At 39.8% G+C, this 23,883-nt stretch overlaps 1 pseudogene; it reads right to left on the reverse strand.

Moving 5' to 3' along the window:
* Positions 1 to 23,883, reverse strand: part of LOC134343765 (alpha-N-acetylneuraminide alpha-2,8-sialyltransferase-like) — a 56,959-nt pseudogene that overhangs the window by 23,935 nt on the left and 9,141 nt on the right.

Raw genomic sequence — 23,883 nt, forward strand, 5'->3', positions numbered from 1 at the left:
CTACATCCATATTAATGCCTAACAATTGAACCTTCCTAACTAACCTTCCGTGTGGAACTTTGTCAAAGGCCTTACTGAAGTCCATATAGACAACATCCACCGCTTTACCCTCGTCAACTTTCTTAGTAACCTCATCAAAAAATTCAATAAGATTGTCAAACATGACCTTCCACACACAAATACATGTTGACTGTTCCTAATCAGACCCTGTCTATCCAGATAATTATATATACCATCTCTAAGTATACTTTCCATCAATTTACCCACCACTGACGTCAAACTCACAGGCCAATAATTGTCAGGTTTACTCTCAGAACCCTTTTTAAACAATGGAACAACATGAGCAATACGCCAACACTCGGCATCATCCCCGTTTCTAATGACATTTGAAATATTTCTGTCAGAGCCCCTGTTATTTCCACACTAACTTCCCTCAAGGTCCTAGGGAATATCTTGTCCGGACCCAGAGACTTATCCACTTTTATATTCCTTAAAAGTGCCAGTACTTCTTCTTCTTTAATTGTCATACTTTCCATAACTACCCTTCTTGTTTCCTTTACCTTACACAATTCAATATCCTTCTCCTTGGTGAAAACCGAAGAAAAGAAATTGTTCAAAATCTCCCCCACCTCTTTTGGCTCCGCACATAGCTGTCCACTCTGATTCTCCAAGGGACCAATTTTATCCCTCACTATCCTTTTGCCACTAACATAACTGTAGAAACCCTTTGGATTTATTTTCACCTTACTTGCCAAAGCAGCCTCATATCGTCTTTTAGCTTTTCTAATTTCTTTCTTAAGATTCTTTTTACATTCTTTATATTCCTCGAGTACCTCATTAACTCCAAGCTGCCTATATTTATTGAAGATCCCTCTCTTTTTCCGAACCAAGTTTCTAATATCTCTTAGAACCCTTTTTAAACAATGGAACAACATGAGCAATACGCCAATCCTCCGGCATCATCCCCGTTTCTAATGACATTTGAAATATTTCTGTCAGAGCCCCTGCTATTTCTACACTAACTTCCCTCAAGGGAAAAACCATGGCTCTCTCAAACTTTTAACCTTGCCTTTCAACCTAACAGGAACATAAAGATCTTGAACCCTCAAAATTTTACCTTTAAATGACCTCCATTTCTCTGTTACATCCTTCCCATAAAACAAATTGTCCCAATCCACTCCTTTTAAATCCTTCTGCACATCCTCAAAGTTAGCCTTTCTCCAATCAAAAATCTCAATCCTAGGTCCAGTCCTATCCTTCTCCATAATTACACTGAAACTAATTGTATTGTGATCACTGGACCCAAAGTGCTCCCCAACACATACCTCCGTCACCTGCCCTGTCTCATTCCCTAACAGGAGATCCAACACTGTCCCTTCTCTAGTTGGTACCTCTATGTATTGCTGCAAACAACTATCCTGCACACATTTGTGGTAATGTAGTAATAATGTGGTAATGCTTAGAAAGTATATTGTAGATATTAGCTAATCTATTTCTAAACTTTGAAGCTGTTATGCTCCTATTCGAAGATTAGCTTTTTTTGTCTCATATACATTCAAGCAAACAGTGAAAGGCATTGTTTGCGTCAAATCACATCAACAGGGCTTGGGCTCTGCAGCCCACAAGTATTGCCAGGCTTCCAGTGCCAACACAGCAAGTGCACAACTCTCCAATCCGAACTGTACAGCTTTAGAATGTGGGAGGAAACCAGAACACCCAGAAGAATCTGAAGCGGTCACAGGGAGAACATGCAAATTCTTTACAGACAGCAGCTGGAATTGAACCTCGATCTTACAGATAGCACTCTAATAATGTTATGCTAATTATTGTGCTATAATGCTACTGTATTCTATACAGTTCTTCGTGATTACATAACATCATTGGTTCAATGCACCCTAATCTTCCCTTGATATTTTTAGTAGCCAATTTCTTTATGCTTCAGTCAAATTTCTGGCTTCCTTCCATGCAGAATGGTCTTGAATTGAAAATGAAATGTTAATATTCCTTACCAAACATGACTATCACTAAATTCTCTCTGCAAGGGTACTACTAAAGATCCTTGATATTTACACCTGCCTCATGGAGAACTTGTTGGACTAGAAACATTCTGTTTTAGAAAATTAACATGAACAAGCATGTGGGTGAAAACATGGCAGACGGAATAAGGAGATATGTGAAATCATCCACCTTGACACACAGAACACAAAACAGTGACCTATTTGGAAATATTTGTCTTTAAAGGTACCTTGGTGACCTTGTACACACGCTATTAAAAGTTAATGTGAAGATACAGCAACCAATTTGAAAAGTAAATTTTATGCTGGTCTTCATTACTAGGTAATTTGAGTACAGGAGCAATGTTGTCTTATTACATTTATAAAGGGCTTTGCTGATTCCTCATCTGTAATATCATTTATAGTTTTAGTCGCATACCTTTAAAAGGGATGTACTTGCTGTGGAGAGTGTGCAGTTAATATTCATCGAACTTAATTTTCTTGTTGCTGTATGAGGAGTGATTGCACAGATTAAGCTTTTTTTTTCTCCGGAGTTTAAAAGATCGAGAGAAGAATTATTTGAAGACTAAAATATTCTTACAGGACCAGACAGGCTGGATAGAGTGAGGCCATTTCCACTGGCTGAGTAATCTAATATTAATCTTAGGACTAAGATGAGTAGAAATGTTTTCATTTGCTGATTGTTTATCATTGTCTAGGGCTATGGAGCCTCAGTCATCAACTTCACACAAAAGAATAGATTTCTGAATATTAACAGATATGGGGAAAGGTGTGAGAATGGAGCTGAGGAAGAAGGTTTGCCATGATGAGTAGTGGTGCTGCCTCAGAGGGTCAAACAGCCAATTTCTAGTTCTTCGGTTACGTTCTCGTGCTCTCTTGACATTCCATGGCATTTGCATCACGGAATTTCCCATCATCAACATAATACTGCTCATACTGTTCACCATTGACCAGCTATTTACTTGGATCATTTAGAACTGGAGTATCCTTACCCTACCTCCATTTAAATTAACCAGAACTTGAATTGCCAAGAGCTGTGCATTAGTGCTGCCAAAAGATTTTGCTAAATGGAAAACAAACCCTATTCTATCATAAAATACTTTGAGGTTATGTGGTTACAGTAACCTTAAGACAGTAACTGACACTAGGATAGCCTTCCCGTTCTCACTGACCCTGTCTGCTACAAGATGAACATTTGCCTACCCAAGACGTTAATTCATGAATGACTCCAATGATAGGTAAGGATTCCTTTCCATACAACAGTGTTTCAAAAGCTGCTATTATATTTAATACTTCTAAGATAAAAATACTCATTAACAGTAGAAGTAGCCATAAACACGAGACATTGCATATCTTTCTTTGATCTAAAGCTAGGTTTACCACTGCTTCTAGTCTGCCACTGTGTACAACAGTACTTCAAGACTCTTCTCCTTTTCTGCTAGTATCTGAACCAGTTGTTTGATTCAACTTTCATGCAATAGTCATAATGTTAAATTACATTCCAGATGTTTAAACACTATTCCTGTTGTTTCATTAACCGACTCTTTGTTGTTGAACCAAGATATTGAGCTGAAATGCTGTATGTACATATGAGATAAAACTGCATCAGAAGTTAGTGCCACAATAAAAGCACCTAACACAGAACATAACAGATTGGAATAAACAGATAGTTGACCAGCTAACAGGAAACAGACATTACACAGGGTCTTTCCTGGTTGACAAGACATGACAGGTGATGAGTTATAACTATTGATAATCTATGTAAATAGTTTGGATCAAGGAATGAAAGGCACACTTGCTAAATATGCTCTTGGCATTAAGTAGCAGAGTAAATTGTGAAGAGGATAAAAGCAACCAACTAAGAAATACAGGTTTAGTGAATAAATATTTGGCGAATACTGTATATTATAGGATAATGTGAAATTGTCCATTTTTGTATTATCTAAGAGGTAAAAGATTGCAGATATCCAAGATGCAGAAGGATCATAATGTCCCAGAGCATAATCTGAAACAGACTATAACATGAAAAGCAAGTAAATAGGAAACCTAATACTGTTTCGTTATTTATTTCCTGATAACGCTAATAAATAATTTCGGGAGGTTATGCTTCAGTCAAATAAGGCATTGTTGTGATCATATCTGCAGTATTGCATACAACATATTTAAAGCAGGAAGTTAATGTATTTGAACCGGTTAAGGTCATTGAACTAATACCACAGGGAGAGCTTGTTGCTTTTTGAGGAAAGCTTGGCCAGGCTAGGCTCATGCCTCATGTATTGACAGGAATTTAAATTAGATATTTCAGACAAAACTATTGGAAGCCCGCAATTTAAAGTTGCAAATGAAGTTCAGTGTAGAGAAATTTGAGGTGATGCCTTTTTTGTCAGAAGAAAGAATAACATTCTTAAAGGGATACAAGGGCAGAGGGGCCTGTGGATGTGGGTCAACTCATTCTAGAAAGAAAATGCAAGTATTGGAGAGTGTCTGCAGGAGACCTCTCAGCATAGTCCTTGGGATAAGGGACCCATTTCTGGGATGAAAGTGTTTGGCAGGTCATGCAGAACCAGTGTAAAGAGAAAAGAGTCAGTGTTTCTAACTAAGAACCCTTGATCAGAACAGGAAAAGTGAGAAGATAATTAGTAACTGACTTTCTTTCCACAGATGCTGACTACTGTTTCCAGTACTTTCTGTCTTAATTTCAGATTTCCAACAGCTCTACAATTTTAACCAAAGGAATTATCTGTGATAAGACCAAATTTGTCAAGGCAACAATCATCTCAAAAATTGGCATTTAAAAATTGGAAGAAAAATACCATAGAGACAAAATGAAACATAAAATGTTGAAATAAAGTCACAGGTACATCTTCATAAAAGTCACCTGGAACTGTTAAGCTCAGCACTAAGTCCCAAGGATTGTGATATCCTTAATTGGAAAATGAGATGCCCGTTCTCTAACTTACATTAGGCATCATTGGAACAGTGTAGAAGTTCCACAGTCTGCATTTGATTTCTCCACAACAGCAGCACCAAATGGAATAAGTTCAACTCGAAGAAATACAAATTAATTGTTGCTTCACATTTAAGGATTGTTAGGATCCATGGATGGTGGGAAAGGATGAGGTAGAGAGCAAGATTTTCATCTCCAGCATTTGTGGAAAATGCTGTGAGAAGTGGAATGGTTGGTAAATTGGAAAAATGAACTATGGAGTTGTGAGCCCTCTGCAGTATACAAGATTTTAAAAAATGCGGCGCATCTTACACTGACTCTTAATTCATGCATACTTGAGTAAATTATCACCTACCTTAGGAAGTAGATTGACAACATCTTCTGTAATTCTAAAAATTCTTCGAGGTTCTGCACTATAACTGATATTTGTTCCCAATGGTGAATTGTCCTGAGTGACAATAAAATTTTAACTTGCATTGCAGCATTTTTGCAGCTGTGACCTGGAAGAGAAAACATTGAATCACAGAAGCAAACAGCACAGAACCAGACCCTTTTGACCCACTTCACCCAAGCCAACCATTCTCACTCTGTGTAAAACTACCCCTCAATTCTCATTCCAATGCCTTTCCTCTCACCTTGAACCTGTGCCCTCTAGTTCTATACTTTTCTCCCCAGGGAAAAAGTACTCAGGACCATTTATTATATCCATATCAACCATGATGCCAGTCTCTACGAATCGTTAGACCCATATCCAACTTTCTTTTTTACAGCTGTGCAGACCAACCATCGCTCTGAGCAGAAACATCTTCACATCATCTAAAAACTGCACAGCATTTTAATAAAACATTATATAAAAGTAAGTTTCAGCTACGTGGCAACAAACACTATGTGTGCGGGAACATTGTTTTACCGCATCTCTCACTGTCCGACTGCTCAGTGGTAAGACCTATCCTGGTTGGTCCTCCCAAACTGCCACACCTCACACTTGTCTGCTTTAAATTCTATCTGATGTTTTTCAATCCATTCTCCCAGCTGGTCCAGATCCTGCTGCAAACTTTGATACTCTTTCTTGCTGTTCATTTTACCCCCAATCTTGGTGTCATCCACAAATTTGCTGATCCAGTTAACCACATTATGATCCAGATCATTGATAAAGATGAAAAAACAATAATGGACCCAGCACCGATCCCTGTGACACTCCATTAGTCACAGGCCTCCAGTCAGAGAGGCAACCATATACTATCACTCTCTGCCTTCTCCCACAAAGCCAATGTCTAGTCCAATTTATAGCTCATCTTGAATGCCAAGTAAATGAATCTCTTGACTAATCTCATGTGCAGGACATTGTCAATTGCCTTGCTGAAGTCCACTGCCTTGCCTTCATCAACTTTCCTGGTAACTGCCACAAAAATCCCTCTATGATTGTTTGGACATGACCTACCATGCACAAAGCCATGCTGACTATCCCAAATCAATCCCATAAATCCATAAGATATATGAGCAGTATTTGGCCATTTGCCCATTGAGTCTGCTCTGCCATATCATCATGGCTGACCCATTTTCCGTCTCAGCCCCAATGTCCTGCCTTCTCCCCATATCCCTTCATGCCCTGACTAATCAAGAATCTATCAACTTCTGCCTTAAATACACCCAGTGACTTGGCCTCCACAGCTGCCTGTGGCAATGAATTCCACAGATTCACCACTCCCTGGCTAAAGAAATACCTCTTCATCTTTATTTCTAACCAGACTCTGCTCTATTCTGATACTGTACCCTCTGGTCTTAGACTCCCCCACCATAGGAAACATCCTCTCCACATAGACTCAATGGAGTTCTTTCAACATTCGATAGGTTTCAATAAGGTCACCCCTCATTCTTCTGAATTGCAGTGAGTCAAGGCCCAGAGCCATCAAAGACTCCTCAAATGACAAGCTTTTCAATCCTGAAATCATTTTCCTGAACCTCCTTTGAACCCTCTGCAATGCCAGCACATTCCTTCTCAGATAAGGGCCTAAAAACTGCTCACAATACTCCAAGTGATGCCTAACCAGTGCTTCAACATTACATTCTTACTTTTATATTCTAGTCCTCTCGCAATGAACACTAACATCACATGGCTGAACCTGCATATTAACTTTAGGGTATCTTGCACTAGGACTTCCAAGTCCCTTTGCACTTCAGATTGTTTGAATTTTCTCTAAACTTAGAAAACAGTCGATGCTTTTATATCTTCTGCCAAAGTACATGGCCATACACTTCCTGACGCTGTAATCCATCTGCTACTTGTTTGCCCATTTTTCTAATATGTTCAAGTCCTTCTGTAGCCTCTCTACTTCCTCACAACTACCTGCCCCTCCATCTATCTTTGTATCATCCACAAATTTGCCACAAAGCCTGCAATTCTGTCATCCAAATCACTGACATATAATGCAAAAAGAAGCTGTCCCAACACAGACACATATGGAACACCACTAGTCACTGGCAGCCAGACAGAAAAGGTTCCCTTTACTGCCTTCTATTTGCCTGCTGCCAATTAGCCAATGCTCTATCCATGCGAGGTTCATTCCCTAATACCATGGGCTCTTAACTTGTTAAACAGCCTTATGTGTGTCACCTTGTCAAAGACCTTCTGAAAATCCAAGTACACAACATCCACTAATTCTCCTTTGTCTATGGCTATTCCTCACAGAATTCCAGAACTTTTGTCAGGCAAGATTTTCCCTTAAGGAAACCATACTGACTGCGGCCTATTTTATAATGTTCCTTCAAGTACTGTACACTGAAACCACATCTTTAACAATTGACTCCAGCATCTTCCCAACCACTAAGGTCAGACTAACTGGCCTACAATTTCCTTTCTTCTGCCTCTCTCCTTTCTTGAAGAGTGGAGTGACAGTTGTAATTTTCCATTCCTCCGGAACCATGCCAAGATCAATTGATTCTTGAAAGATCATTATTAATGAATCCACAATCTCTTCGGCCATCTCTTTCAGAGCCCTTGGGATATACTATCTGGTGCAGGTGACTTATCTATCTTCAGACCTTTCAGCTTCCCAAGAACCTTCTCCATAGTAATGTCAACGTCACTCACTTCTGCCCCCTGACACTCTCGAACTGTCTATCCAAATACTCATATATCCCGTCTCTTAGAATACCTTCCAATAACTTTTCCACCACTAATGTCAGTCTCACTGACCTATCATATCCTGGTTTATTCTTACAGCCTTTTATAAACAGAGGAACAATATTAGCCATTGTCCAATCCTCCGGTATCACATCTGTTGCTAAGGATGATTTAAATATCTCTGTAAGGACCGCTGCAATTTTTGCACTTGCTCCACAGGGTCCAAGGGAACACCTTCTCAGGCCCTGGGGATCTGTCTACCCTCATTGCCTCAAGACAGCAAACATCTCCTCCTCTGTAATCTGCATAGGGTCTATGACTGTGCTGCTACTTTGCCTCCCTTCTACAGAGTCTGTGTCTAGCTCCCGAGGAAATACTGTTAGCCAGAAAGAACTGCAGTCTACAAATCAGTAAGTCTAAATGATTCAAGGACAGTGGAAGCAAATGTGCCATTTACCTTTGTTCTTGCCAATGAGGAAGGAGATAGAAGCTGCCATTTTATGAAGGAGCTCTGTGTCTCCCTTTTGTGAGCTAAAGTCTCTTGGGTTGATCACTTTTTTTTAAACATTTTATTTTTTTATTTTTTTTTGCTCAGCAAAACAAAACTTACAGTTTCCAGATACACTTACATTTGCATTTCTTCCCCTCACAGATATCAGGTATTAGAACACTTCCATCAAGATACAGACATCACCACAACATCCTATACAAAAGCCCTTATTAGTATAGCAGACAGGTTTATATCTATTGTTACATACCTCAAGGAGATCTGTGATTTTTTTTTGTGAGAATGATGTAATGGTCTTTTGGAGGTCACCTGATGTAATTTTCCTGCCAATGTGAGGTCACGTGATGACATGTGCACCACGGGTATATAAGGGAGACCCTAGATGACGCAGTTAGTTGTTTAGTTTTTAGATTTCCAGCAAGAACGTACTGTGTTTCCGTTTCTGTTGCGTTTTTCTTTTTATGATGCAGTGTCATTTTTTAAACAGTTGTTACGTTCTGTTGCAAGGAATGATATTGCTGGACTGAAAATTTTGCTAGATGTGTTGATATACCTTATTCTAGCAGTAGTACGGGAGAGTGAAGACTTCATCGAAGTACAGGACCCGAACCTTTCTTGCACTGTGGACCGGTTTCATATTGGCAATGTTCTTGCGGACCGGCCGACCGGGTGGGGGGCGGGGGAGGGGGTAGTGTTGCCAACGGACAAGAGTAGCAGTCAAATACGTTGTTTACCCCGAGACTACAATGACCATGAAGCCTTGCACGGGCACCAGTGCGCATGCATGTACGTGCCAATTTTTTCTACAAATCATTTTTGGCGATTCTGTTGGTGGGGGGGGGGTTGTTAATCACGACTGGAATATCGGTGATGTGGCTAATACATTCAATTTCGTTTCTAAAATGGTTTATCTAACGAATTTAATATTAAACACACAGCGCACTTTTTCCTTGCATGAATATAGCAATAAGTCAATTATCAGGGGAGGACAGGGGAGCTTAATGTAAGTATTGAATGAACTTCCAGTAAAAGTGGTAGAGGCAGGTTCGATATTACCAATTCAAGAAAAATTGGAAAGGTATATGGACAGGAAAGGAATGGAGGGTTATGGGCTGAGTGCAGGTTGGTGGGACTAGGTGAGAGTAGCGTTCGGCGCGGACTAGAAAGGCCGAGATGGCCTGTTTCTGTGCTGTAATTGTTATATGGTTATATAAGTAAGTCAATAGCATCATACCATTTTAAGTAATATTTGGATATTAAACACACAGCACATATCTTCCCCGTATGAACATATAAAATCATTGCAACACACCAATATCACTGAATCAGTGGGAGCCCTGGGCTTGTTTCCCCGCAACAAGACGGTCCCATCGAGGGGTGACGGGAGACAGCGATACTCGAACGGGGCTCCTTATAGCTAGTCTGTTCCGCAATTTAGTTTTCGTTACATTCATTGTGAGATATGTTGGAAATGGAAGCAACTTTTTCAGTGCTTTCATGGCTATCTCAGGATATTTAGCCTTGACTTTGATCCGGAATGCCGGCAGAGATGTTATGTCAAACATACTTTTCAGCCCGCCATCATTTGCGAGCTCGGGAAGTTGATCTTCTTCCTGCGCTAACATGGATGACGCGTGCATTCAAGCTCAACAGTGCATGACCGGGAATAAGGAAAGGTGCAGCCGAATCCTATCGCCAAATCATATCGTTTCCTCGCAGCCCGGTAGTGCATGCTCTGCGGCCCGGTGGTTGGGGACCGCTACGGTAAAGATTCCAAATTAAGTGCTTCTGAATAGATTTTTGTTAGAATAGGAGCCGAAATGTCCAGAAATTTCTTATAATATTCAACTGGGAAGCCATCCTTACCTGGAGATTTCCCCATTTTCATAGCCGCAATAGCCTGTCTGACCTCATCCTCAATAATTGGGGCATCCAAGGACTCAGCTTGTTGTGGGGATAATGTAGGCAATTTTATGTTAGCAAAAAACTGATTCAGCTCTTCCTGGTCATGGTTATACGGTGATGCATATAAATGTTCACAGAACTGTCGAAAGACTTTGTTTATTTCTTTAGATGATGACACTAATGTATCCCCTTTCTTAATTACAGGTAAAACACTATTCGTATTCTGCTGCTTTAAGTATCGTGCCAACAGTTTACCAGCTTTGTCACCACCTTCGTAGAAACTTGTTTTTAATCTAAATAATGGATATTCTGCTTCTTTGTTATATATGTTATTTAGCTGGAATTTCAAATTGCACAGATCTTTGTGTAAGCCCTTGGTATATTGTCTTGCTAAAACCTTTTCCATTGTGGTTATTTCTGCCTCCAGATTTTTTTATTTGTTCCATACTTTCTTTCTTCCTTTTAGATGTTTGTACTATTAATTTTCCTCTTATATACGCCTTGGATGCCTCCCATACCGAGGACAACTTTACTGTGGTCCCTACGTTCAATTCAAAAAACAAAGTCAGATCCTCAGCCAGCTTATCACTGAAATCCTCATCTTTTAACAGCATAGTATTGATTCGCGATCTACCCCTCCTTCCCCTTTCAGTATTTAAATCAATTTGAATTTCAACCAGTGCATGGTCTGATAATGCTATCAGGCCAATTTTACAGCCTATCACCTGTTTAACAATGGAGTTGGATATTAAAAAAAAATCTATTCTAGAGTAGGATTTATGTCGATGAGAGAAAAATGTATATTCTTTTCCGGACGGATTCACCGATCGCCAAATATCCACCAGACCGACATCCTCAATAAGTTGATGTAAGGCAGCCCTGACCCTGGGTACTGATGATGTCTGAAAGTTGTTTTTATCAATAACAGGGTCCATTACTTGGTTAAAGTCTCCTGCTTTCCTTCCTTGGTGCCTAAAATTTTGTTCACCTTGTTAAGAAAGTCTGGGTCTTCCTTATTAGGTGCATATATGTTACAAAGTACTACTTTCACCCCGTTAATAAGTGCATCTATACAAATTATCCTGCCTTCCTTGTATTGCTTGGAGAATTTAAAGACAAAATTAAGTTTTTTGTTAATTAAAATCATTATCCCATTTTGTTTGCTATTACGTGATGAATAGAATACCTGGCCCACCCAATCTCTTCTAAATTACAGTGCTTCAACATCTTTAAAATGTGTTTCCTGGACAAATGCAACATCAATTTGTTTACCTTTAGGGTATGATAAAATCTTTTTCCTCTTGATTGGGTTTCCATACCCATTAATGTTCCATCATATGAAATTAACTATTTTCATGTCCTAAACTTCATGAACACATGTGCAAAAATATACATTTCCCCAGAGGGCTGAGTCTGGAATGCAATAACTCTGAAAAAATAGTCCAAAAAAAACCTGCTGTACTCTATCCCCGTGCTCAATTATTACCAGAAAACACTGCAAATACTGCACTCTCAAACAGCAAGTAAACAACCAACATAGCCTAATAACATATAAATAATACATTCCTGCCAGATTAACTAACAAATAAAAACGAAAAGGCAGGATAAGCTCCACAAAGAAACAGAAAAGAAAAATACACGTGATATGGAGCGCAAAGTGCCGTGCCAGCTAGCAAGCTTCACCCTAATCAGACCGCTTCATCTAGCTCCCCACCCACCCTGTTATACCTAAAAGTTATCTCTACCTATTACTGTGATCAAATCCTGTCTCTCAATCAATGCCACAGTTTTTCTGAATGAATTTCTCTGCTTCTGCAGTAGTACAGAACTTGTTCTTTCCTTTCCACTTGAAAGCGTAGAACTGCTGGATAAGCGAGTGTGTACCTCACGTTGACATTTTGCGGCATTTTCCGAGCCGTAGTAAATGCCCTCCATTTTTCAGCCAATTCTCTGGATATATCTGGAAAGAAGGAAACTTTGCATCACTCCCACTCAACTCCTCTCTTTGCTTTGGCTGCTTACAGAACTTCCTCTCTGGCCGAAGAGCGCAAGAATTGTATTAGAAGCAGCCTGGGGTCGGTGGGGGGGGGTTGGTGGTGGGTGCGATCCTCACCCAGCCTGGAAGCCAAGGCCCGCTGCTCCCTCTCAATCTCAAACTCTGTGTTCAGTTCGATGCCAAATCCTTCGGACATGATTCTTTGCACACAAGCAGACCACCTGTTTCCGCACCCTCCTTTAGACCAATCAGCCTGACATTGTTGCGTCTGCTCCTGTTCTCAAGCTCCTCAACACGGTTCCACAGCAGGTCCAGGCATTTCTTATTCTGCTCGCTAGCACCCACCAGTCACACAGTGGTGTCCTCCACACTGGAGAGACGGTCCTCGGCTTCCGTCAGCCTCTCTTGAATGGCATTGACAGGGTTCTTGTTCTTCAACTCCGTTGTCGTTCCCTTAATCGTAGATACATCAGCAGCCACCACGAGTATAGTGGAACTCATATGACTAACCTCAGCCAGTAAATTCTCCATGTTGGAGCTTTGGTCCGTCTGTGTCGTTAGCGTGGCTTGAACTTCAGATTGTGGGCTCTGTCTTGTAGCCACGTAGCTTGTTGTAGTGCTCTTAGGTCTCGGCATCGTATAGAATTATCTCTCAAAGTTGTTATTAGCCCTTTTAGTGAAGAAAATGAACAGTTTTTAACTGCAGGACAGCTGTATCCGGACAAGGCAGGATAAATGTGCTCTACTTAATAGAATTTCATGGTGGGTTGTCGGAGCTCCGTTAATGTGCAGCCATCTTGCCTGGCATCCACGTAACTCGTAAAGTTAGCTTTAAACAATTGATCAAACGTAGGTGTGATAAATATGCCTAAGTAAACAAAACCTGTTCGTGACCATTAAAAGGGGAAAACACCCTGAGTGTCAGGAACCTGCTGCAGATTCCCCAGAGGCATAGCCTCCGATTTAGTAAAGTCGATTTTATAACCTGAAAAGGCGCTAAATGAATTGATGCATTGTATAAGGTGGTGCACTGATATAGCAGGGTTTGATAAGAAAATTAGAACATCATCCATATACAATGTAATTTTATGTGACTTTAGTCCTATGTCTGGAGCAGATATTTTGGAGTCTCGCCAAATAGCCTCAGTCAATGGCTCGTGTGAAATGTAGTGGTGATAAAGGGCAGCCCTGCCAGCTGCCCTTCAGAATACTAAAATTATCTGACCTAATACCATGAGTGAGAATTGCAGCCAAAGGTTCATTATAAAGAACCTTCACCCACTTAATAAAATTATTGCCCAAACCAAATCATTCTAAAGTGAAAAAAAAGATACGGCCATTCAACACGATCAAAGGCCTTTTCTGCATCTAAGGAAACCACCAAGCCACCCACTGCTTATTGCTGACATGCCTGAATCACTTTAAAAGTAATCTTCTGATATTGTTAGATGATCTATGGTCTTTTACAAAACCCGTTTGATCCTCTTTTATGATAAAAAGTAACATAGTTTCTAATCGCAAAGCTAAGGCTTTAGATAAGATTTTAAAGTCAACATTTAACAATGAAATAGGCCTGTAGGAGGCACAATCTTCAGGGCTCTTTCCTTTCTTAAGAATTAGGGAGATACTAGCTTCTCTCAATGATGGTGGGAGGAGACCACAATTAAATGCATGATTGAACATGTTTATCATAGGCTCTGATAACAACCCTGTGAACTCTTTATAAAATTCACTAGTGAGGCCATCAGGATCAGGGGCCTTCCCACTTTGGAGCTGTCTCACAGCTTCCTGCATCTCATGTATAGATAACGGAGCACTGAGGAGGGACTCTTGTTCAGAAGAAATGTCTAGGAGATCTATATTCCTGAAAAAGGACTCCAACCTAGGTTGTCCTTTACATTGCTCAGATTGATACAGTTTAGAATAAAAATTCTTAAACACAACTCTAATCATTTTAAAATTACTAGTGAGGGCTCCTGTCCCATCCTTAATTGAAGCAATAGTCAGAGGCATTCTTCTTTCTAGCTAAATAAGCCAAATACCTACCTGGTTTCTCACCATGTTCAAACAATCATTGTCAATTTTCTTTTGGCTGCTTGTGTAAGTTAAGAGTTTAGTGTACAGTGTAGGGCTGTGATATTCTGTAACTTGGCTGCAGAAGGCTTATTAATATAATCCTTTTCAGCTGCCGCAAACCTTGCTTCTACTAGGTGCTGCTGTTCCGCAGCTTGTCGCTTCTTACGAGCAGAGTAGGAGATAATTAATTCCCTTTCATAGGCCTCAGCGGTTTCCCAGAGCATCGATGGACTACTAGCTGATTTGGAATTAATAGATAGGAAAGTTTTGAATTCGGAAGTAAAGTAGTCTAAATTTATTATCTTTTAGAATAAAAAGATTCAGCCTCCAAAGTCTAGATAGTCCTGAATTATCTTTGGGCTTAATATTTAAATATACTGTTGCATGGTCAGAAATAGCGATATTTCCAGTTGCGCAGGATACAACTAAATCTAAGAGCATTTTGTGGGTTAGAAAAAGGTCCATTCTGGTGTAACACTTGTGTGGATTAGGAAAAAAATGTGAAATCTTTGTCTGAGGGATGTAACAACCTCCAGACATCCACAAGTCCTAGTTCTCCACATAAGCCCATGATTTTTTTGGACTATGAGGAGAGCAATGGGGGACCGCTAGGCACTCTGTCCATCAATAGTCCCATGAGACAATTAAAATCCCCACCTACAATAATGTTTTGTATTGAAAAGCTTGTAAGTTTGGGAAAAGCATCTGTTAGGAATTGGGGAGGATAAGCTGGAAGGCAGTAAACATTGAGAATACCATATTCCTCTCCATATATTGAAGCCTTAACAATCTCAGATCTCCCATACTTATCCTGAATGCAGTCTAATAACTTAAAAGGTAAGTTCTTCCTAATTAAAATAGCCACCACCCACCCCCCACTCCTGATATTAAAAGATGAAAAATAGACTTGATCAAATCCACTCTGTTGCAGTTTTAGATGCTTTTTATCATTTAAATGTGTCTCCTGCAATAAGGCTACATCCACCCTTTCCTTTTTAAGTTTTTGTAGGATTTTTTTTCTCTTCATTGGTGAATGACTCCCCTTGATGTTCCAGGTGCACAAATTTAATACATTACTGGTCATAACCCTTTGTAACAATCATGTGACTCCGGAGGAGAAGAAACCCGACTTAAGATCAGCTGAGTAGCAAAAAGTAAATTTAAAAAACCCACAAGAAAAACAAAGTGCCAACAGTGCTGAACAAGAAGACTTACCCCACACTTAAAGGGGATATCTGAACCTTCTGGCACCCCATATTCTGCCCCACTGACAATATGGCATTTAACATAGTTAAAAATGAAAACAGGGCATTATTTATCAATCCACTGATTTGTTACCGTCATATTTAAACTCCTTCAGCCTGGAGCAGCACTGCTAATTTAAACAAATAATGAAACTGTATCAATCAAAGCAAACACGTTACCCATCCTATAAGATATCCTGCCATCGAGTAATGAAAAAGTAAAATAAAGCGACCATCGAGCATGTTATCGTCCATAACCAACCAGGGCTACAAAATACACTGTATACATTCTTTAGCCCAATGTGTCTACAGAAGTTTTAGCTTTACCAGGAGAACCAAATATCTTGGTGGTCCTGTTGTAGGTGATTTTCAGCGCCGCTGGGTATAGCATAAAGTACTGGATTCCAGATTCTCTCAGCCACTTCTTTACCTGGTCGAATTCCTTGCACTTCAGAATAACGGCTGCCAAAAAATCTTGAAAAATCTTTTAACTGGTATTATACAGGTTTCCCCTGACATCCGAAGGTAGAGCGTTCCTATGAAATGGTTCTTAAGCCGAAATGTCGTAAAGTGAAGAAGCAATTACCATTTATTTATATGGGAAAAATTTGTGAGCGTTCACAAATAACCTACCAGATCATGCCAAATAACACATAAAACCGAAAATAACAGTAACATATAGTAAAAGCAGTGATGAATATGATGAATACACAGCCTATCTAAATTAGAAATACTTTTCCACAATAATTGCCTGCACTGTTCTCCATAGAGAAAATCTCACGCAAGTGCTCTTGGCAAAAACACGGCACAAGCGCTTTCCAGTAACCTTTAAGCTATGAAGCTGCCAAATCATACCAGATAACACATAAAAATACACGGCCGATATAAAGTAGAAATAATGTATGTACAGTGTAGTATCACTTACTGGAATTGGGTCAGCACCGAGCACACTGATGGTGGTGTGTTAGGCTGAGTCATCGGATGTTCAGGTGGTGGGGTGGTACAGTGGCCCCGACCCTCCAGGCAGCAACCCGATACCGATCCGCGAAGCATGCAGGGGACGCATCCAGCACATCTTTAAGAAAAAGCCAAAATAAACAAGCTAATCAATTAGCTGCGGCCTGGCACGTAAGTGTCAGCCCAGATCAGAGGCGATGCAATCGGCAACCGTCTCTGATCTGGGCCGACATTTACATGTCGGGCAGCACCTAATTAATTAGCTTGTTTATTTCGGCTTTTTTCTTAAAGATGTGTTGGGTGCCTCCCGGCTACCGCTGCATTCTCCACGGCAATGTGTCGGTCCGCGGCCCGGGGTTTGGGGTGGTGGAACACTGGGGTGTCATCTCGTTGTCTGTTTCCATGAGGGTAGGCAGGTCATCTTCTTCTGTGTCTGCCTGCCTCGATGTCAAAGGTCGAGGTTCATCGTCTGCTGTGGCTGATGTGGAAGGCTTGCTTGACTGCTTAGCCTCGCGCCTTTTTAGATCATACAGTTCTTTGTAAGCACTCAAACCATCCTGCAAATATGCCCTAAACTGACGTACTCTTTCAAAATTAAATCGTACTTTATCATTGCAGCAAAAATCTCACGTAGTTGCCTCACGTTCAGTTTCTGGACGACTTCACTTTCGGTCCATTTGCTACTGCATTCGATTTTGATTGTTATCCTTTCTTCTTGCAATTGCATCAGCTCTTCATCTATCAGTTCTTGGTCATGAGATGACAAAACCTCTTCAATATCATCTTCGTCAACTTCCACAAGCAAAACTCACTTTGTCCTTACTTCGTTCACCACGAACGAAATGCTTAATTATGTCTAGTTTTACGCTAAGTGTAACACCCCTACGAGCTCTTTCAGGCTTTTCTGATACCTTAGAACTCATCTTGCTTACGGCTGCTCACAGGCACGTTTAAGCAATGCCGGCGAGAATGCTGTTCCGAATCCGGGGGAGAGAGACGGCTCGGGACGCATGGCGTGCTGCCTATTTTTTGCGTGCTGCCTTTTTTTCATGCGCTGCCCTTTTTTGTAACAGTGAAAACCCTTCTGTTAGCGGAAACAGGTAACTAATGTAGGTCTTTCTTAACAGTGAGGTTTCGTAAAGCAAATGTTCGAAAAGCGGGGGACACCAGTACTTTCTATTCTTTGACTGTTCATGGAAGGACAGGAAAACTTAATAGGTCTGCACACAGATATTCAGTTGTGTGAGTTCACGTACTCTGCCGTTGAGACAATAAAGGTATTTGTTGGTAAACACAGATTCTCACTGTGTCTCCTTGATTATTATAACAAGGGGTGGTTCTTGTAAAAAATACAGATGCAAGAAATCAATCTAAGATCTCCCACATCTCTTTCTCTCCAGCATAAATTACTTTTCTGATCTGCCAGTGAACTAATTTTGTCCCTTGCCATCCTTTTACTCTCAACATACAGTATACATAGAATCTCTTAGGATTCTCCTTCATGATGTCTGCTGGAGCAAGCTCATGCATTCTTTTAGCTTTCTTGATTTCTTTCTTAAGTGTTCTCTTACATTTCTTATACCTACTCAAGTTGCTCATTTTCTCCTACCTGCCTATACCTGTGATGCACCTGATTTTTTTCTTTAACAGGGTCTCAATCTCTCTTGAAACCAAGGTTTCCTAAACCTTCTATCCTTGTCTTTTATTGTGACAGGCACATATAAATTTTGTACTCTCAAAATTTGATTTTGAAGGCCTCCCATTTTCAACCCCTTTTTTTCTGCTTTCTCCCTGTAAACCATAATCCATTACTAATCAAGAATCCATTAATCTCTACCTTCAATACAAACTTTGACTTGGCCTCCATAGCCTACTGTGGCAAGATGTTCCACAGATTCACCAACTCCTGGATGGAAAGATTCCTCCAGAACTCAATTCTGAAGATTATCCCTACTTAAAAGAAGCATCACATAATATTGTTTGTAAGACACGTGGACAATGGTCTTGTAGTAACTCATAGACAAACACTGGATGATTAATGTATCATTCCACACATCCATTCCCTATTTTTCCTGAAACAAAGGAGGTTGAGGGGTGACCTTATGAAAGTTTATAAAATGATGTGAAGCATTGGTAAGGTGGATGGCCATAGCCTTAAACTAAAGGACATCGGTTTGTGATGAAAGGAGAAGTATTTAAAGGGTTCCTGAAAAACAAGATTTTCCACTCTGAGAGTGGTTGCCAAAGGAAGTGGTGGGAATAATTACAGAGACATTTTCAGGTACATGGGTCAGAAAGTTTGAGAGGGACATGTTCCAAACACAGGAAAATGGGATTAGCTGAGATAGGCACCTTAGTCTGGATAAATGTGTTGCATTGAAGGACCTTTTCCCATGCTCTGTAAATCTATGAGCTGTCTTTGGGATGTGAGATGGAAGTGAAGCACCAGAAATAAATCCACCATTCTCTTTCAAGAATACTTTAGATGCAGTTCAGTTATAATTCAGCAATACTAAACTTTGCAAATTACCTCAAATTCTTCTGCTCTTCTGTGTTCTTCACCCATTTGCATTTCTGAAGTTGCTTGAACAGTTTAATAAAATCATCCTCAGTAAACCTCAGAGCATAAAATCAAATGATGTACAGTTGAAAGGTTTGCAAATTCTCATGTTATAAGCAGCATGCAAACGCAATGTAAGCACATCTCAAGTCAAATTTTAAGGCTGGGACTATTTATGTCAAGTGTGTTGCTAAATAAGTAAATGAAGATCATTTATTGATTAACTAGTTGAAGCCAGCCTGCACCACATATAGGGGAGGAACATTCGCTGGAGTAGTTGGCAGATTTCAGTGAGGGCACCTCTAATAAAGTGCAGGCATCTCACTGACTGTTCTTCACTGAGCACTAGATGGGAAAACTGTTCCTACCATCTTGATTATTGAATCCATGTCAACCATCAAGCACACATTTACACTAATCATATAGTAACCACCACTCTCGGATAGGCTGACAGGGCAATCAGACCTGCAGAAAGAGCCAGTACTTAACTCAAATAATTACAACATCAAATAAATCAACTAACTGTACCACAAAGGCAGTTTTGTGACCAAGCTTCAAATTTCATGATGACATGAAAAGACAAAATGACTTTGTGAACTTAAAAAAAAAATCAGGCAGTAAGATAAACAGTACCTCACAGAAGAAATTGTCCATATTCAGGAACAGATAGCAATGGACTTTGCTCAAACCAAAAGAAACTCGTGGAATAATGAAACCACACAATGACACATTCGTCTATTGTAAATCTGTCTGCTTCAATCTATTTTCTTCACTAAAACCTTGTAGTCATCTGTCATTAATAATTACAAATCTCAACAACAAGTAACAATCATGGTCCTGCTGAAGGGTCTTGGCCCAAAACATTGACGGCTTATTCCTCTTTATAGAGGCTGCCTGATTTGCTGAGCTGCTCAGGCATTATGTGTGTGTTTTACAAGTATGGTTACACCAAGTGTAAATTCATGTCTGACAACTTTGGAAATGTCCAACTTATTACTGGAGTGAAGTTCCTTCATCAGACTTCAAAATGCAGGTCGTATTTCCCATCAAAATGGCTTTTCGCATAATGGTCAAAACAGTAAACTGGCTGACTTCCAAAAGGCTATAAAAATAGGAGCAGAATAAGGCCGTTTGGCTCATCGAGTCTCTCCACCATTCCATCATGGCTGATTCATTTTCCCTCACAACTCAATTCTGCCTTCACCTGTAACCTTGATCAAGCACCTATCAACCTCTTCTTTAAATACACTCAATGATTTGAGTTGCGCAGCCATCTGTGGCAATAAATTCCACAGATACACAATCTTCTATCTAAAGAAATTCCATCTATTGAATGGACATCCCTCTATTCTGAAGCTCTGCCCTCTGGTCCTAGACTAACCCAATACAGGAAACGACCCCTTCACTTCCACCTCTATCTGGGTCTTTCAATATTCAATATGTTTCAATGAGATTCCCTCATTCTTCTAAATTCTAGTGAATACAGGCCCAGAGCCAACAAACACTCCTCATACATTAACCCTTTCATTAGAGTAATCATTATCATGAACCTTCTCTAGACACACTCCAATGAAAGCAACCTTTCCTTAGATAAGGAGTCTAACACTCCAAGTGTGGTCTGACCAAAGCTTTATTAAGCCTCAGCATTACATCCTTGCTCTTATATTCTAGTTCTCTCAAAATGAATGCGAACATTGCATTTATGTTCCTTACCACAGAGTAAACCTGCAAGTTAAACTTTAGGGAATCCTGCACTAGGACTCTTTTCTTTTTCCAATATTTTTATTAATTTATATATAAGAATGCAGAGTACAGGAAAAAAAATATATGTCAATACATTAAACTAAATTGCATATAAAGACTCCTTCGTCATCGTCATGGCTATCCCTCGAGGTCGAGGATGATGGTCTTCATTCTGTTGATCTAGTTATGGGCTCTCAAGTGGCTTATGAGTCCAATCTTGGCTTTGAAAGTTCTTCCGTGTTGAGGACAGATAGCTTCAGATGGCAGATCGGGCTTTGGTTGTTACTGTCTCTCTTTCCATTTTCTTCTCTTTTCTTCTAATTCTGCACATCTGTTGGCTTCGAAAGGTGCTGCTCCTTCTCGAATGACGGCTTGCCAGTGTTTCCTGCCCTTGGCATTGGTTTCCCAATTGTTGATGTCGATGTTACATTTCTTCATGTTGGCTTTTAAGATGTCTTTGAATCTCTATTGTCCACCTCTTTTATGTTTGCCTTCATTATTCATACAAATCAATTAGTTCATAACATTGAAAAATAATAATTTTTTATATAAAAAAATCTAACCCACTTCCAAGACTGAAGCTGATTAATATGAAAAAAAGAAAAAAAGATTGTTAGTCATCATCTGTGCTTTAGCAGCAAATCAAAGGTTTTGAAAATAATTCAGAAAGGGTCCCCACAATGTTAGAAAGTCTTGATTAGATTCAAAGATTGAACATCTAATCTTCTCTAAATTTAAACATGACATCACATCACGTAACCATTGGGTGTGAATAGGAGGAACCACATCTTTCCATTTAAGCAAAAGCGTCCTTCTGGCGATAAGAGACATAAAAGCCAAAATGTGCAAATCGGATGGCTCCAAAATAATATCCTTTCCTCCATCAATACCAAATAAAACAGTCAAAGAATTAGGCTTGAAATTTACTATAAAAAGTATCAAAATTTTTGAAACGCAAACACGAGGAAATCTGCAGATGCTGGAATTTCAAGCAACACACATAAAAGTCGCCGGTGAACACAGCAGGCCAGGCAGCATCTCTAGGAAGAGGTACAGTAGAGATTTTGGGCCGAGACCCTTTGTCAGGACTAACTGAAAGAAGAGCTAGTAAGAGATTTGAAAGTGGGAGGGGGAGGGGGAGATCCGAAATCATAGGAGAAGACAGGAGGGGGAGGGATGGAGCCAAGAGCTGGACAGGTGATTGGCAAAAGGGATACGAGAGGATCATGGGACAGGAGGCCCAGGGAGAAAGAAAAGGGGGAGCCCAGAGGATGGGCAAGGGGTATAGTGAGAGGGACAGAAGGAGGAAAAGGAGAGAGACAAAAAAAGAATGTGTGTTTATAAGTAAATAAATAACGGATGGGGTACGAGGGGGAGGTGGGGCATTAGCTGAAGTCTGAGAAGTCAATGTTCATGCCATCAGGTTGGAAGCTACCCAGATGGAATATAAGGTGTTGTTCCTCCAACCTGAGTGTGGTTGGAGGATCAACACCTTATATTCCATCTGGGTAGCCTCCAAACTGATGGCATGAACACTGAATTCTCAAACTTCTGTTAATACCCCACCTCCCCCTCGTACCCCATCTGTTATTTATTTATATAAACACATTCTTCTTTTGTCTCTCTCCTTTTCCTCCCTCTGTCCCTCTCACTATACCCCTTGCCCATCCTCTGGGTTTCCCCCCACCTCCCCCTTTTCTTTCTCCCTGGGCCTCCTGTCCCATGATCCTCTCATATCTCTTTTGCCAATCAACTGTCCAGCTCTTGGCTCCATCCCTCCCCCTCCTGTCTTCTCCTATCATTTCGGATCTCCCCCTCCCCCTCCCACTTTCAAATCTCTTACTAGCTCTTCTTTCAGTTAGTCCTGACAAAGGGTCTCGGCCCAAAACGTCGACTGTACCACTTCCTAAAAAGGTTTGAAATACTTCTTTCCAATATTTTCAAAGACTCGGACATGTCCAAAACATATGAATAAGTGAAGCTCTCCATTATTACATTTATCACAATATGGATAATAAATAAATAAACTAAATAAAAACGAGGCAATTTATCCTTAGTCATATGGGCCCTATGGACCACTTTAAATTGAAGGAGAGAGTGGCGGGCACATAACGATGAAGTGCTGACCAATTTAAAAATTTGATTCCAAGTTTCCTCAGAAATTGAAGTCTGTAAATCTTGTTCCCAAAGATTTTTACATTTATATAAAGGAACTCTTCTCATTCCCAACAGCATATTATAAATATCAGATATAGATCTATTATAGAAAGGTTTCAGATTAAGGATTATATCTAGTAGATTCTTATCAGGACTTTTAGGAAATGAACTTATTTGAGACTGTAAAAAAACCTCTTATTTATAGATACTGAAAAAATGAGTTTTGGGTAAGCTATATTTAGTTGACAATTGTTCAAATGAAAAAAGACTTTCCTCTACAAACCAGTCCTGAAAGCATTTAATACCTAATCTATCCCATTATTTAAAAGCCACATCAATCATAGAGGGTTTTAAAAAAATTAGAAAAAATGGGACTTGAAAGAGAAAATCTCAATAAACCAAAATATTTTCAGAATTGTATCCAAATCCTCATAGTCTGCTTAACTACCAGATTATCAGTTAATTTACTCAAAGACAAATGAAGTGAGAATCCAGGAAGAGAAATAATAGAGAATTTATTAACAGAATTAGCTTCTAAAAAATACCAACATCGGACAATCCTCACAATTTATATAATATAACCAAACTGTAAAATTCCTTATATTAACTGCCCAACAATAAATTCTAAAGTTTGGTAAGGCTAATCCTTCA

This window comes from Mobula hypostoma, chromosome 3, assembly GCF_963921235.1.
Source record: "Mobula hypostoma chromosome 3, sMobHyp1.1, whole genome shotgun sequence".
Classification (NCBI taxonomy): Eukaryota; Metazoa; Chordata; class Chondrichthyes; order Myliobatiformes; family Myliobatidae; genus Mobula; species Mobula hypostoma.